The 13,923-nt window shown below is 33.9% G+C and overlaps 1 protein-coding gene across 1 annotated transcript in view; it reads right to left on the bottom strand.

Annotated features, from left to right (window-relative positions):
• LOC311055169 (myosin-10) overlaps positions 1–10,865 on the bottom strand; it is a 120,113-nt gene extending 109,248 nt beyond the window's left edge. Inside the window, exon 1 of the mRNA XM_084071261.1 lies at positions 10,745–10,865. The gene's annotated coding sequence lies outside the window, so the exon portion shown is untranslated. The remainder of the gene's footprint in view (positions 1–10,744) is intronic.
• Positions 10,866–13,923: the final 3,058 nt, after the last annotated feature.

Genomic DNA, 13,923 nt, shown 5'->3' with positions numbered 1-13,923 from the left:
AATGGTTAACCCTAATTGGGAATCCCCCCCCCCCCCCCCCCCCCCCCTCTAGGAAAGGGGAAACAGCCAAAAAGAACTTATGGCAAAGATTTAGAATGTAAAGACTTAGTTAAACAGAATGTGAAATCATAAAGACCTTAAAATTAAAGAGTAACAGGATCCCAAAAATACTTTCTTTCAAAGGTAAGATGGCGAGAGCAAAAATTCCTTGCTCTGCCTTTTTCTGAAAGGGGGACCTTTCTAAAAAGGCTTAGCACTGAAGTCCAACCCTAACCATTCCCTAACCGCACGCGGATGCCACATAGTCGGAGAAAAGGTCTGTCGGATTAACGCATGCCTCCCGATTCGGTTGGCGTACGAGAGTAGAGGGGTCCCTATTCCACTGGGACTGAGGGCCCTCTCTGCTCGGAGCTGCATCTTGGGCCCTTTACAAAGGGGTGTCAATGCAGGTGATCTGCTCCGCGGCTGACTGGTCATCTCCCTCGACCTTTGCATCTTCTTTCAGCCTTGACGTGGCGGCATCTACGATGGCGCTTACAGTCTTGGGTGTGGGAGCTGACTCCGGGTAGAAGAGTCTGGACATGCCTTGGGGCATGTCTTTTCTCCTTGTGTGAGTGCAGCAGCCGGGTTCCGACGGGGTCTGCGAGGCGTGCTCTCTCTCTCCCCGTCACGGTTTAATTGGTCGTTTCTCAACCTTTTTGCACCTTTCTTACTGGTGGGGGAGTGTAAACTTGCCTTGGGGCATGTTTCTTCTCCCTGTAAGTTTGCAGTGGCCAGTTTCATGGTAGGGAATGCGAGGGGTGCCCGGGGGCATGCTTCTCTTCCTACCTGGCTGGCCTTCCTTGCCCTCCTGGGACCGGCTAGGCATGGTCCAGGGAGGAGGAGGCCTTGGTTTCTCTGTCACTGGTTGGATAATCTAGGTTTTATCCAGTATTGGTGACGGACAGGATTTATGTCCGTCAAGGTTTTGCCTTTTCAGTCCTGCGCGTCCCGACCCGAGGGGTCTGGGGTGCCTGTAGGTCAGGGTCCTGCCGGGGGCAGGTCCTGAGGCCTTGGGCAAGCGTGTGGGTAAGGGTTGTCACAACTGGGGGCTCTGGGGTGTATGTGTCCCATAGTAAGCAGTTGCTTAAAGCTACGCTATAATAACTATGTTTTTTTAATCTTTTATGATTTTTTTGAAAAATTACATTGAAATGGATGGGATTCTGTAATATTTCAATAATTTATTATTAATACTTGCTACTGTAAAACATATTGGTAATCATCACAGGTGTACAAGAGACCATGGGGCACATTAATATATAGTTGTTGGGTGATAACTGTGTTTTTTGTTTTTTTTCCCGATTTTTCTAAAGATTATATTGAAATGGATGGGATTCTGTAATATTTAAATAATTTATTATTAATAATTGCTGCTGTAAAACATATTGATAATCATCACAGGTGTACAAGAGACCTAGGGGCACATTAATATATAGTTGTTGGGTGATAACTATGTTTTTTGGATTTGTTATGATTTTTCTAAAGATTACATTGAAATGGATAGGATTCTGTAATATTTCAATAATTTATTATTAATAAATACTGCTGTAAAACATATTGATAATCATCACAGGTGTACAAGAGACCATGGGACACATTGATATATAGTTGTTGGGTGATAACTATGTTTTTGGGATTTTTTATGATTTTTCTAAAGATTACATTGAAATGGATGGGATTCTGTAATATTTCAATCATTTATTATTAATAAATGCTGCTGTAAAACATATTGATAATCATCACAGGTGTACAAGAGACCACGGGGAACATTAATATATAGTTGTTGGGTGATAACTATGTTTTTTGGATTTGTTATGATTTTTCTAAGGATTACATTGAAATGGATGGGATTCTGTAATATCTCAATAATTTATTATTAATAAATGCTGCTGTAAAACATATTGATAATCATCACAGGTGTACAAGAGACCATGGGGCACATTAATATATAGTTGTTGGGCGATAACTATGTTTTTTGGATTTCTTATGATTTTTCTAAAGATTACATTGAAACGGATGGGATTCTGTAATATTTCAATAATTTATTATTAATAATTGCTGCTGTAAAACATATTGATAATCATCACAGGTGTACAAGAGACCATGGGGAACATTAATATATAGTTGTTGGGCGATAACTATGTTTTTTTAATTTTCCATGATTTTTTGAAAAATTACATTGAAATGGATGGGATTCTGTAATATTTCAATAATGTATTATTAATAATTGCTGCTGTAAAACATATTGATAATCATCACAGGTGTACACGAGACCATGGGGCACATTAATATATAGTTGTTGGGCGATAACTATGTTTTTTGGATTACTTATGATTTTTCTAAAGATTACATTGAAATGGATAGGATTCTGTAATATTTCAATAATTTATTATTAATAATTGCTGCTGTAAATCATATTGATAATCATCACAGGTGTACAAGAGACCATGGGGCACATTAATATATAGTTGTTGGGCGATAACTATGTTTTTTGGATTTGTTATGATTTTTCTAAAGATTACATTGAAACGGATGGGATTCTGTAATATTTCAATAATTTATTATTAATAATTGCTGCTGTAAAACATATTGATAATCATCACAGGTGTACAAGAGACCATGGGGAACATTAATATATAGTTGTTGGGCGATAACTATGTTTTTTTAATTTTCCATGATTTTTTGAAAAATTACATTGAAATGGATGGGATTCTGTAATATTTCAATAATGTATTATTAATAATTGCTGCTGTAAAACATATTGATAATCATCACAGGTGTACACGAGACCATGGGGCACATTAATATATAGTTGTTGGGCGATAACTATGTTTTTTGGATTACTTAAGATTTTTCTAAAGATTACATTGAAATGGATAGGATTCTGTAATATTTCAATAATTTATTATTAATAATTGCTGCTGTAAATCATATTGATAATCATCACAGGTGTACAAGAGACCATGGGGCACATTAATATATAGTTGTTGGGTGATAACTATGTTTTTTGAAATGTTTATGATTTTTTAAAGAATTGCATTGAAATGGATGGGATTCTGTAATATTTCAATATTTTATTATTAATAATTGCTGCTGTAAAACATATTGATAATCATCACAGGTGTACAAGAGACCTAGGGGCACCTTAATATATAGTTGTTGGGTGATAACTATGTTTTTTGGATTTCTTATGATTTTTCTAAAGAATTGCATTGAAACGGATGGGATTCTGTAATATTTCAATAATTTATTATTAATAATTGCTGCTGTAAAACATATTGATAATCATCACAGGTGTACAAGAGACCATGGGGAACATTAATATATAGTTGTTGGGTGATAACTATGTTTTTTGAATTTTCCATGATGTTTTGAAAAATTACATTGACATGGATGGGATTCTGTAATATTTCAATAATTTATTATTAATAATTGCTGCTTTAAAACATATTGATAATCATCACAGGTGTACAAGAGACCATGGGGCACATTAATATATAGTTGTTGGGCGATAACTATGTTTTTTTAATTTTCCATGATTTTTTGAAAAATGACATTGAAATGGATGGGATTCTGTAATATTTCAATAATGTATTATTAATAATTGCTGCTGTAAAACATATTGATAATCATCACAGGTGTACACGAGACCATGGGGCACATTAATATATAGTTGTTGGGCGATAACTATGTTTTTTGGATTACTTATGATTTTTCTAAAGATTACATTGAAATGGATAGGATTCTGTAATATTTCAATAATTTATTATTAATAATTGCTGCTGTAAATCATATTGATAATCATCACAGGTGTACAAGAGACCATGGGGCACATTAATATATAGTTGTTGGGTGATAACTATGTTTTTTGAAATGTTTATGATTTTTTAAAGAATTGCATTGAAATGGATGGGATTCTGTAATATTTCAATATTTTATTATTAATAATTGCTGCTGTAAAACATATTGATAATCATCACAGGTGTACAAGAGACCTAGGGGCACATTAATATATAGTTGTTGGGTGATAACTATGTTTTTTGGATTTCTTATGATTTTTCTAAAGATTACATTGAAACGGATGGGATTCTGTAATATTTCAATAATTTATTATTAATAATTGCTGCTGTAAAACATATTGATAATCATCACAGGTGTACAAGAGACCATGGGGAACATTAATATATAGTTGTTGGGTGATAACTATGTTTTTAGAATTTTCCATGATTTTTTGAAAAATTACATTGAAATGGATGGGATTCTGTAATATTTCAATAATTTATTATTAATAATTGCTGCTTTAAAACATATTGATAATCATCACAGGTGTACAAGAGACCATGGGGCACATTAATATATAGTTGTTGGGCGATAACTATGTTTTTTGAATTTTCCATGATTTTTTGAAAAATTACATTGAAATGGATAGGATTCTGTAATATTTCAATCATTTATTATTAATAATTGCTGCTGTAAATCATATTGATAATCATCACAGGTGTACAAGAGACCATGGGGCACATTAATATATAGTTGTTGGGTGATAACTATGTTATTTGGATTTCTTATGATTTTTCTAAAGATTACATTGAAATGGATAGGATTCTGTAATATTTCAATAATTTATTATTAATAATTGCTGCTGTAAAACATATTGATAATCATCACAGGTGTACAAGAGACCATGGGGCACATTAATATATAGTTGTTGGGTGATAACTATGTTTTTTGAAATGTTTATGATTTTTTAAAGAATTGCATTGAAATGGATGGGATTCTGTAATATTTCAATATTTTATTATTAATAATTGCTGCTGTAAAACATATTGATAATCATCACAGGTGTACAAGAGACCTAGGGGCACATTAATATATAGTTGTTGGGTGATAACTATGTTTTTTGGATTTCTTATGATTTTTCTAAAGATTACATTGAAACGGATGGGATTCTGTAATATTTCAATAATTTATTATTAATAATTGCTGCTGTAAAACATATTGATAATCATCACAGGTGTACAAGAGACCATGGGGAACATTAATATATAGTTGTTGGGCGATAACTATGTTTTTTTAATTTTCCATGATTTTTTGAAAAATTACATTGAAATGGATGGGATTCTGTAATATTTCAATAATGTATTATTAATAATTGCTGCTGTAAAACATATTGATAATCATCACAGGTGTACACGAGACCATGGGGCACATTAATATATAGTTGTTGGGCGATAACTATGTTTTTTGGATTACTTATGATTTTTCTAAAGATTACATTGAAATGGATAGGATTCTGTAATATTTCAATAATTTATTATTAATAATTGCTGCTGTAAATCATATTGATAATCATCACAGGTGTACAAGAGACCATGGGGCACATTAATATATAGTTGTTGGGCGATAACTATGTTTTTTGGATTTGTTATGATTTTTCTAAAGATTACATTGAAACGGATGGGATTCTGTAATATTTCAATAATTTATTATTAATAATTGCTGCTGTAAAACATATTGATAATCATCACAGGTGTACAAGAGACCATGGGGAACATTAATATATAGTTGTTGGGCGATAACTATGTTTTTTTAATTTTCCATGATTTTTTGAAAAATTACATTGAAATGGATGGGATTCTGTAATATTTCAATAATGTATTATTAATAATTGCTGCTGTAAAACATATTGATAATCATCACAGGTGTACACGAGACCATGGGGCACATTAATATATAGTTGTTGGGCGATAACTATGTTTTTTGGATTACTTATGATTTTTCTAAAGATTACATTGAAATGGATAGGATTCTGTAATATTTCAATAATTTATTATTAATAATTGCTGCTGTAAATCATATTGATAATCATCACAGGTGTACAAGAGACCATGGGGCACATTAATATATAGTTGTTGGGTGATAACTATGTTTTTTGAAATGTTTATGATTTTTTAAAGAATTGCATTGAAATGGATGGGATTCTGTAATATTTCAATATTTTATTATTAATAATTGCTGCTGTAAAACATATTGATAATCATCACAGGTGTACAAGAGACCATGGGGAACATTAATATATAGTTGTTGGGTGATAACTATGTTCTTTGAATTTTCCATGATTTTTTGAAAAATTACATAAAAATGGATGGGATTCTGTAATATTTCAATAATTTATTATTAATAATTGCTGCTTTAAAACATATTGATAATCATCACAGATGTACAAGAGACCATGGGGCACATTAATATATAGTTGTTGGGCGATAACTATGTTTTTTGAATTTTCCATGATTTTTTGAAAAATTACATTGAAATGGATAGGATTCTGTAATATTTCAATCATTTATTATTAATAATTGCTGCTGTAAATCATATTGATAATCATCACAGGTGTACAAGAGACCATGGGGCACATTAATATATAGTTGTTGGGTGATAACTATGTTATTTGGATTTCTTATGATTTTTCTAAAGATTACATTGAAACGGATGGGATTCTGTAATATTTCAATAATTTATTATTAATAATTGCTGCTGTAAAACATATTGATAATCATCACAGGTGTACAAGAGACCTAGGGGCACATTAATATATAGTTGTTGGGTGATAACTATGTTTTTTGGATTTCTTATGATTTTTCTAAGGATTACATTGAAATGGATAGGATTCTGTAATATTTCAATAATTTATTATTAATAATTGCTGCTGTAAATCATATTGATAATCATCACAGGTGTACAAGAGACCATGGGGCACATTAATATATAGTTGTTGGGCGATAACTATGTTTTTTGGATTACTTATGATTTTTCTAAAGATTATATTGAAATGGATAGGATTCTGTAATATTTCAATAATTTATTATTAATAATTGCTGCTGTAAATCATATTGATAATCATCACAGGTGTACAAGAGACCATGGGGCACATTAATATATAATTGTTGGGTGATAACTATGTTTTTTGAAATGTTTATGATTTTTTAAAGAATTGCATTGAAATGGATGGGATTCTGTAATATTTCAATATTTTATTATTAATAATTGCTGCTGTAAAACATATTGATAATCATCACAGGTGTACAAGAGACCTAGGGGCACATTAATATATAGTTGTTGGGTGATAACTATGTTTTTTGGATTTGTTATGATTTTTCTAAAGATTACATTGAAACGGATGGGATTCTGTAATATTTCAATAATTTATTATTAATAATTGCTGCTGTAAAACATATTGATAATCATCACAGGTGTACAAGAGACCATGGGGAACATTAATATATAGTTGTTGGGTGATAACTATGTTTTTTGAATTTTCCATGATTTTTTGAAAAATTACATTGAAATGGATGGGATTCTGTAATATTTCAATAATGTATTATTAATAATTGCTGCTGTAAAACATATTGATAATCATCACAGGTGTACAAGAGACCTAAGGGCACATTAATATATAGTTGTTGGGTGATAACTATGTTTTTTGGATTTCTTATGATTTTTCTAAAGATTACATTGAAACGGATGGGATTCTGTAATATTTCAATAATTTATTATTAATAATTGCTGCTGTAAAACATATTGATAATCATCACAGGTGTACAAGAGACCTAGGGGCACATTAATATATAGTTGTTGGGTGATAACTATGTTTTTTGGATTTCTTATGATTTTTCTAAGGATTACATTGAAATGGATAGGATTCTGTAATATTTCAATAATTTATTATTAATAATTGCTGCTGTAAATCATATTGATAATCATCACAGGTGTACAAGAGACCATGGGGCACATTAATATATAGTTGTTGGGCGATAACTATGTTTTTTGGATTACTTATGATTTTTCTAAAGATTACATTGAAATGGAAAGGATTCTGTAATATTTCAATAATTTATTATTAATAATTGCTGCTGTAAATCATATTGATAATCATCACAGGTGTACAAGAGACCATGGGGCACATTAATATATAGTTGTTGGGTGATAACTATGTTTTTTGAAATGTTTATGATTTTTTAAAGAATTGCATTGAAATGGATGGGATTCTGTAATATTTCAATATTTTATTATTAATAATTGCTGCTGTAAAAAATATTGATAATCATCACAGGTGTACAAGAGACCTAGGGGCACATTAATATATAGTTGTTGGGTGATAACTATGTTTTTTGGATTTCTTATGATTTTTCTAAAGATTACATTGAAACGGATGGGATTCTGTAATATTTCAATAATTTATTATTAATAATTGCTGCTGTAAAACATATTGATAATCATCACAGGTGTACAAGAGACCATGGGGAACATTAATATATAGTTGTTGGGTGATAACTATGTTTTTTGAATTTTCCATGATTTTTTGAAAAATTACATTGAAATGGATGGGATTCTGTAATATTTCAATAATTTATTATTAATAATTGCTGCTTTAAAACATATTGATAATCATCACAGGTGTACAAGAGACCATGGGGCACATTAATATATAGTTGTTGGGCGATAACTATGTTTTTTGAATTTTCCATGATTTTTTGAAAAATTACATTGAAATGGATAGGATTCTGTAATATTTCAATCATTTATTATTAATAATTGCTGCTGTAAATCATATTGATAATCATCACAGGTGTACAAGAGACCATGGGGCACATTAATATATAGTTGTTGGGCGATAACTATGTTTTTTGGATTACTTATGATTTTTCTAAAGATTACATTGAAATGGATAGGATTCTGTAATATTTCAATAATTTTTTATTAATAATTGCTGCTGTAAATCATATTGATAATCATCACAGGTGTACAAGAGACCATGGGGCACATTAATATATAGTTGTTGGGTGATAACTATGTTCTTTGAAGTTTTTATGGTTTTTTGAAAAATGACATTGAAATGGATGGGATTCTGTAATATTTCAATAATTTATTATTAATAATTGCTACTGTAAAACATATTGATAATCATCACAGGTGTACACGAGACCATGGGGCACATTAATATATACTTGTTGGGTGATAACTATGTTCTTTGAAGTTTTTATGATTTTTTGAAAAATTATATTGAAATGGATGGGATTCTGTAATATTTCAATAATTTATTATTAATAATTGCTACTGTAAAACATATCGGTAATCATCACAGGTGTACAAGAGACCATGGGGCACATTAATATATAGTTGTTGGGTGATAACTATGTTCTTTGAAGTTTTTATTATTTTTTGGAAAATTACATTGAAAAGGATGGGATTCTGTAATATTTCAATATTTTATTATTAATAATTGCTACTCTAAAACATATTGGTAATCATCAGAGGTGTACAGGAGACCATGGGGCACATTAATATATAGTTGTTGGGTGATAACTATGTTCTTTTAAGTTTTTATGATTTTTTGAAAAATTACATTGAAATGGAAGGGATTCTGTAATATCTCAATAATTTATTATTCATAATTGCTGCTGTAAAACATATTGATAATCATCACAGGTGTACAGGAGACCATGGGGCACATTAATATATATTTGTTGGGTGATAACTATGTTTCTTGATTTTTTTAATGATTTTTTGAAAAATTACATTGAAATGGATGGGATTCTGTAATATTTCAATATTTTATTAGTAATAATTGCTACAGTAAAACATATTTATAATCATCCATGGTTTGCAGGAGACCATGGGGCACATTAACATTTAGTCGTTGTGTGATAACTATGTTTTTCTGAATGATTTTCCTAAAATGTACATTGAAATAGATGGGATTCTGTAATATTTAAATATTTTATTATTAATAATCGGTGCAGTAAAACATATTGGTAATAATTACATATTGTAAAGGAGACACTTGGGCACAATAATATTTAGTTGCTGGTTGATAACTCTGTTTTTAGAATTTTCTATGATTTTCCAAAAATTACATTGAATTTGATGGGATTCTGTAATATTTCAATATTTTATTATTAATAATCGGTACAGTAAAATATATTGGTAATATTCACATATTGTAAAGGACACACATGGGCACAATAACATTTAGTTGCAGGGTGATAACTCAGTTTTTAGATTTTTTTATGATTTTCCAAAAAATTACATTGAACTGTACTGGATTCTGTAATATTTCAATATTTTATTATTAATAATTTGTGCAGTAAAACATTTCGGTAATAATTACAGACGAGAACATTAGACACAAACAATGTTTTTAGATTGTTTTATTACATTTTTACATGTATATATTGAAGTAACTGGGATTTACGATTTCATTGAACGCACCATCAGTTCGCCTAACCGTAAAAAGCCACGTAGCTGCGCAATCATTTTTGAAGCACGGCTAGTGCGACCGACTCTTTCTGAAGAGCGGCCAGCGTGACTGCAGTAAAACAAGCGCAATGAATGAGTTGGCTGGTTTAGCAGCCCAGCGAACACTTCAACACAAGACAGGAGAAGACAAACTTGCTCCAAAAGTCGTGTTTGCAGTTGCGATATTGACTCAACTAAATGACCCGTAGTGATAAATATATGTACTAAAAATATTCTAATTCAACTCGTCATTAGAAACGTTAATTTTAATAAGCCACATGAGTACCCAAAGTTTTCAAGTGACCTCCATCCATCCCTTCCCCGGTCAGTGGATTCATTCTAGCAGACTGTGAGTGAACATGCTGCTCATTCATTCATTCATTCATTCATTCATTCATCAACTCACCTGGTTTGCTCGGGGAAGAAACGATGGGCGAATCAATGGTCACGTCAAGTATTCCGATCGACCCCCCAAAGCAGGCTTTGTACAACTGGCTGCTGCTCCACAGTGTTAAATGCAGGCATGTATTGGGGCTTTGGTATGCACCAACGACACAGTCACAGCCCCTACATTGGGGCCCCTCCTAAACCGTGCAGACTTGGCTAGTGTTGCCAGGTTTTGAGAGAGAAACAAAGCAAGCAGGTCTATGAAAACAAGCCCAAAAGAAGCGACTACAAGCCACATGAGACCTTCAACCTATATGCATCGGCTATTCAACGTAGATCGGCTATTTAAAACAAAAATATGGAAGAAAATGTGAATTAAAAAACAGCACTTTAACAACACAAATCTTGTATGGGGTCCCTGGTGTAAAATGTTTGCAGATGGGGGGGGTTTCTTGGATAATAACATATTAGCCTACTTTGGGGGTCCTTGACATGAAAATATTTTAGAGCCACTGGTTTAAGCTTAAGCAACATTTGGAAGCTAGCCCAAAATACGCAATTACTTTAGAAACAAGCCCCCAAAAAACACAACCACCAATATTTACAAGCGACTTTACAGGGAAAAAAAGTCGCTTATAATAAGCGGACATGGCAACACTGCATTGGGCCCCCTCCTAAACCGTACTTGACCACTGTTGCTCCCGCCTACGACAGTGCATGCATTGCAGAAACAGGACATTGATCAAATAAAATAAATAAAAAAGATGCATTCATCAGATCGTATCGCTCTGTGATTATTGCACACATGTAGGCTACAGCGTGAAAGCTGACATACGTTTTCAAATACTTACATCTGCAAATATTAAGAATTACCCAAACGCACAATGCAGGGCCGCCTGACTTATCTATTTTAAAAATATCTACGCATTGCAGACCAGACACGCACTAGATGCGACTGCGAGACAATCGCTGCGGTGACGGTCTCTCTCTTCCCCTCTCGTCTCGACACTATTGGATGGAATCCAACCCGACACTATTGGATGGAATGTGGGGGACCCCAGGTGGGGGGGGGGGGTCAAATGACACTAAAATGACAATTTAAGGACTTTTAAGACCTTTCAAAAAAGACCATTCCTGCATCAAAAGTAATCAAACTATACAATATAAACTGGTCAAACATTGGTCAAATTGTCAATAGGAGGCAAAATTGTGAAAATAGCCGATCTACTATCTCACAATGCCTTCCAATCTCCTATTTTCACAATATTCATCTGTGGAACAGTCAATCTAAATGTAATGCCTCAAATCCTACAATTCCAAGTGCCTGTCAGGGTGGGTCACCATTTCAAATATGATTATTTTGATGATTAATTCTTAAGTAAACTGAACGCAATTCAATTAAAAGCAGCGGCACATAAATATGCTAACATTTCGAAGTATTCTCTAGCTAGCAGGTATTTCAGACTGCACTGTTGTAAACGCAAACATCTCCCTCTTGTGTCTGAAAGTGACATTGCATCATGCCATGCTTAGTGGCTCATCCAACAAACAAAAAAACACTACACAAGCCTTGGTTTTATAGCGACCTTTTTATTATTACAAACGAATATATGTCAGTGGGGGCAGGTGGGTTGGTTGCATAAAGTCCCAGTGGCCTACCATGTGTTTTTAAGGCCGTAGCCTCAGATTTGGTTGAAAAACTTCCTCCACACTCTGGGAGATATGGTGAGGAGTATGTTGTCTCATTTTACGAAAAACAGGGTGTTTGCAAAGATGACTTTAAACTCTCCCCTGTGAAAACAGAAGAGGTGTTTAAAAAATTGAGTGCTCTTCATCAACACAGAGCCACAGGCCTCGACAATATCCCCCCCAAATTTCTAAAAGACTCAGCCGCCTCCATTGCTCCAATCATTACCCACATATTCAACCTCTCCACCACACAGGGACAGGTCCCCAACGACTTCAAAAAAGCAAGGGTGACCCCTCTGTTCAAAAAAGGAAACCAATTAGACCCTGGCAACTACCGCCCTATTTCTATTCTAAGCTCCATCTCGAAAGTCATGGAAAAAATAGTCTATGAACAGGTCGACAAGTATCTTGCCGAGAAAAATCTAATCTACAAATTCCAATCTGGCTTCAGAACAAACCACTCCACTGACACATGCCTTCTCTATTTGAACGACTCTATCAAACAAGAGATTGAAAAGGGCAAATATTGCGGCATGGTCATGCTGGACCTCCAGAAGGCTTTTGACACCGTTAATCACCCGATTATGATCAATAAGCTCAGAGCAATAGGTTTTGATGACACGTCAGTGTACTGGATGAGATCCTACCTGGAAGGGAGGGAGCAAGTGGTGGAAGTAAACGGCACCCAGTCCCCCCCCCTCCCAGTGACTTGTGGTGTTCCCCAAGGAAGTATACTAGGACCCTTACTGTTCCTGATATATGTGAATGACATGTCGTCAGCCTGCGACTGCAACCTGTTCCTGTTCGCAGATGACTCGGCCCTGCTAGTCTCGGACAGGGACAGGCTGCAGGTTGAGAAAACTCTCAGCTCTGAACTCAACAAGATCTGCATCTGGCTCTCCGACAACAAGCTCTCATTACACCTGGGCAAAACGGAATGCATCCTCTTTGGGTCCACTCCTAACCTCAGAAAGGCAGAGAGCTTCACGATCAAAGCGGGTGATGATATCATCAAAAGAAAAAACGAAATTACCTACCTGGGCTCTATCTTGGAGGCTGACCTCTCTGGTGACAAAAATGCTGAAAAAACGATCAAAACGGTCCACAAAAAAACACGCTATTTGCGGAGTATTGATCGTAAAGTCAGTAAGAAGACTCTGAAGACTCTTGCAGTGGCCCTCATACAAGGTCATTACGATTATGCATGTACTTCATGGTATCACAACACCACCAAGGCCTTAAAAACAAGGCTCCAAACATCCCAAAACAAACTTGTAAGGCTACTTCTTGGCCTCAACTACAAAATCCATCTAACCCCTGATCATTTTGATAGGATTGGATGGCTTAGGGTTGCGGACAGAGTACAGCAACTTGCTATGGGCCTGGTCTTCAAGATATATCACAACATTGGGATCCCCCTGTATTTGTCAAAATACTTCCAAAATGTTAATGATGTCCACGATCACAATACCAGAGGCAGCTCCACAAACCTTGTCCAACCCTTTTTTG

Source organism: Gymnoscopelus microlampas, assembly GCF_963454915.1.
Source record: "Gymnoscopelus microlampas genome assembly, chromosome: 11".
NCBI lineage: Eukaryota > Metazoa > Chordata > Actinopteri > Myctophiformes > Myctophidae > Gymnoscopelus > Gymnoscopelus microlampas.
The sequence above is the reverse complement of the archived record's forward strand: the minus strand, read 5'-3'. Positions and strand labels throughout refer to the sequence as shown.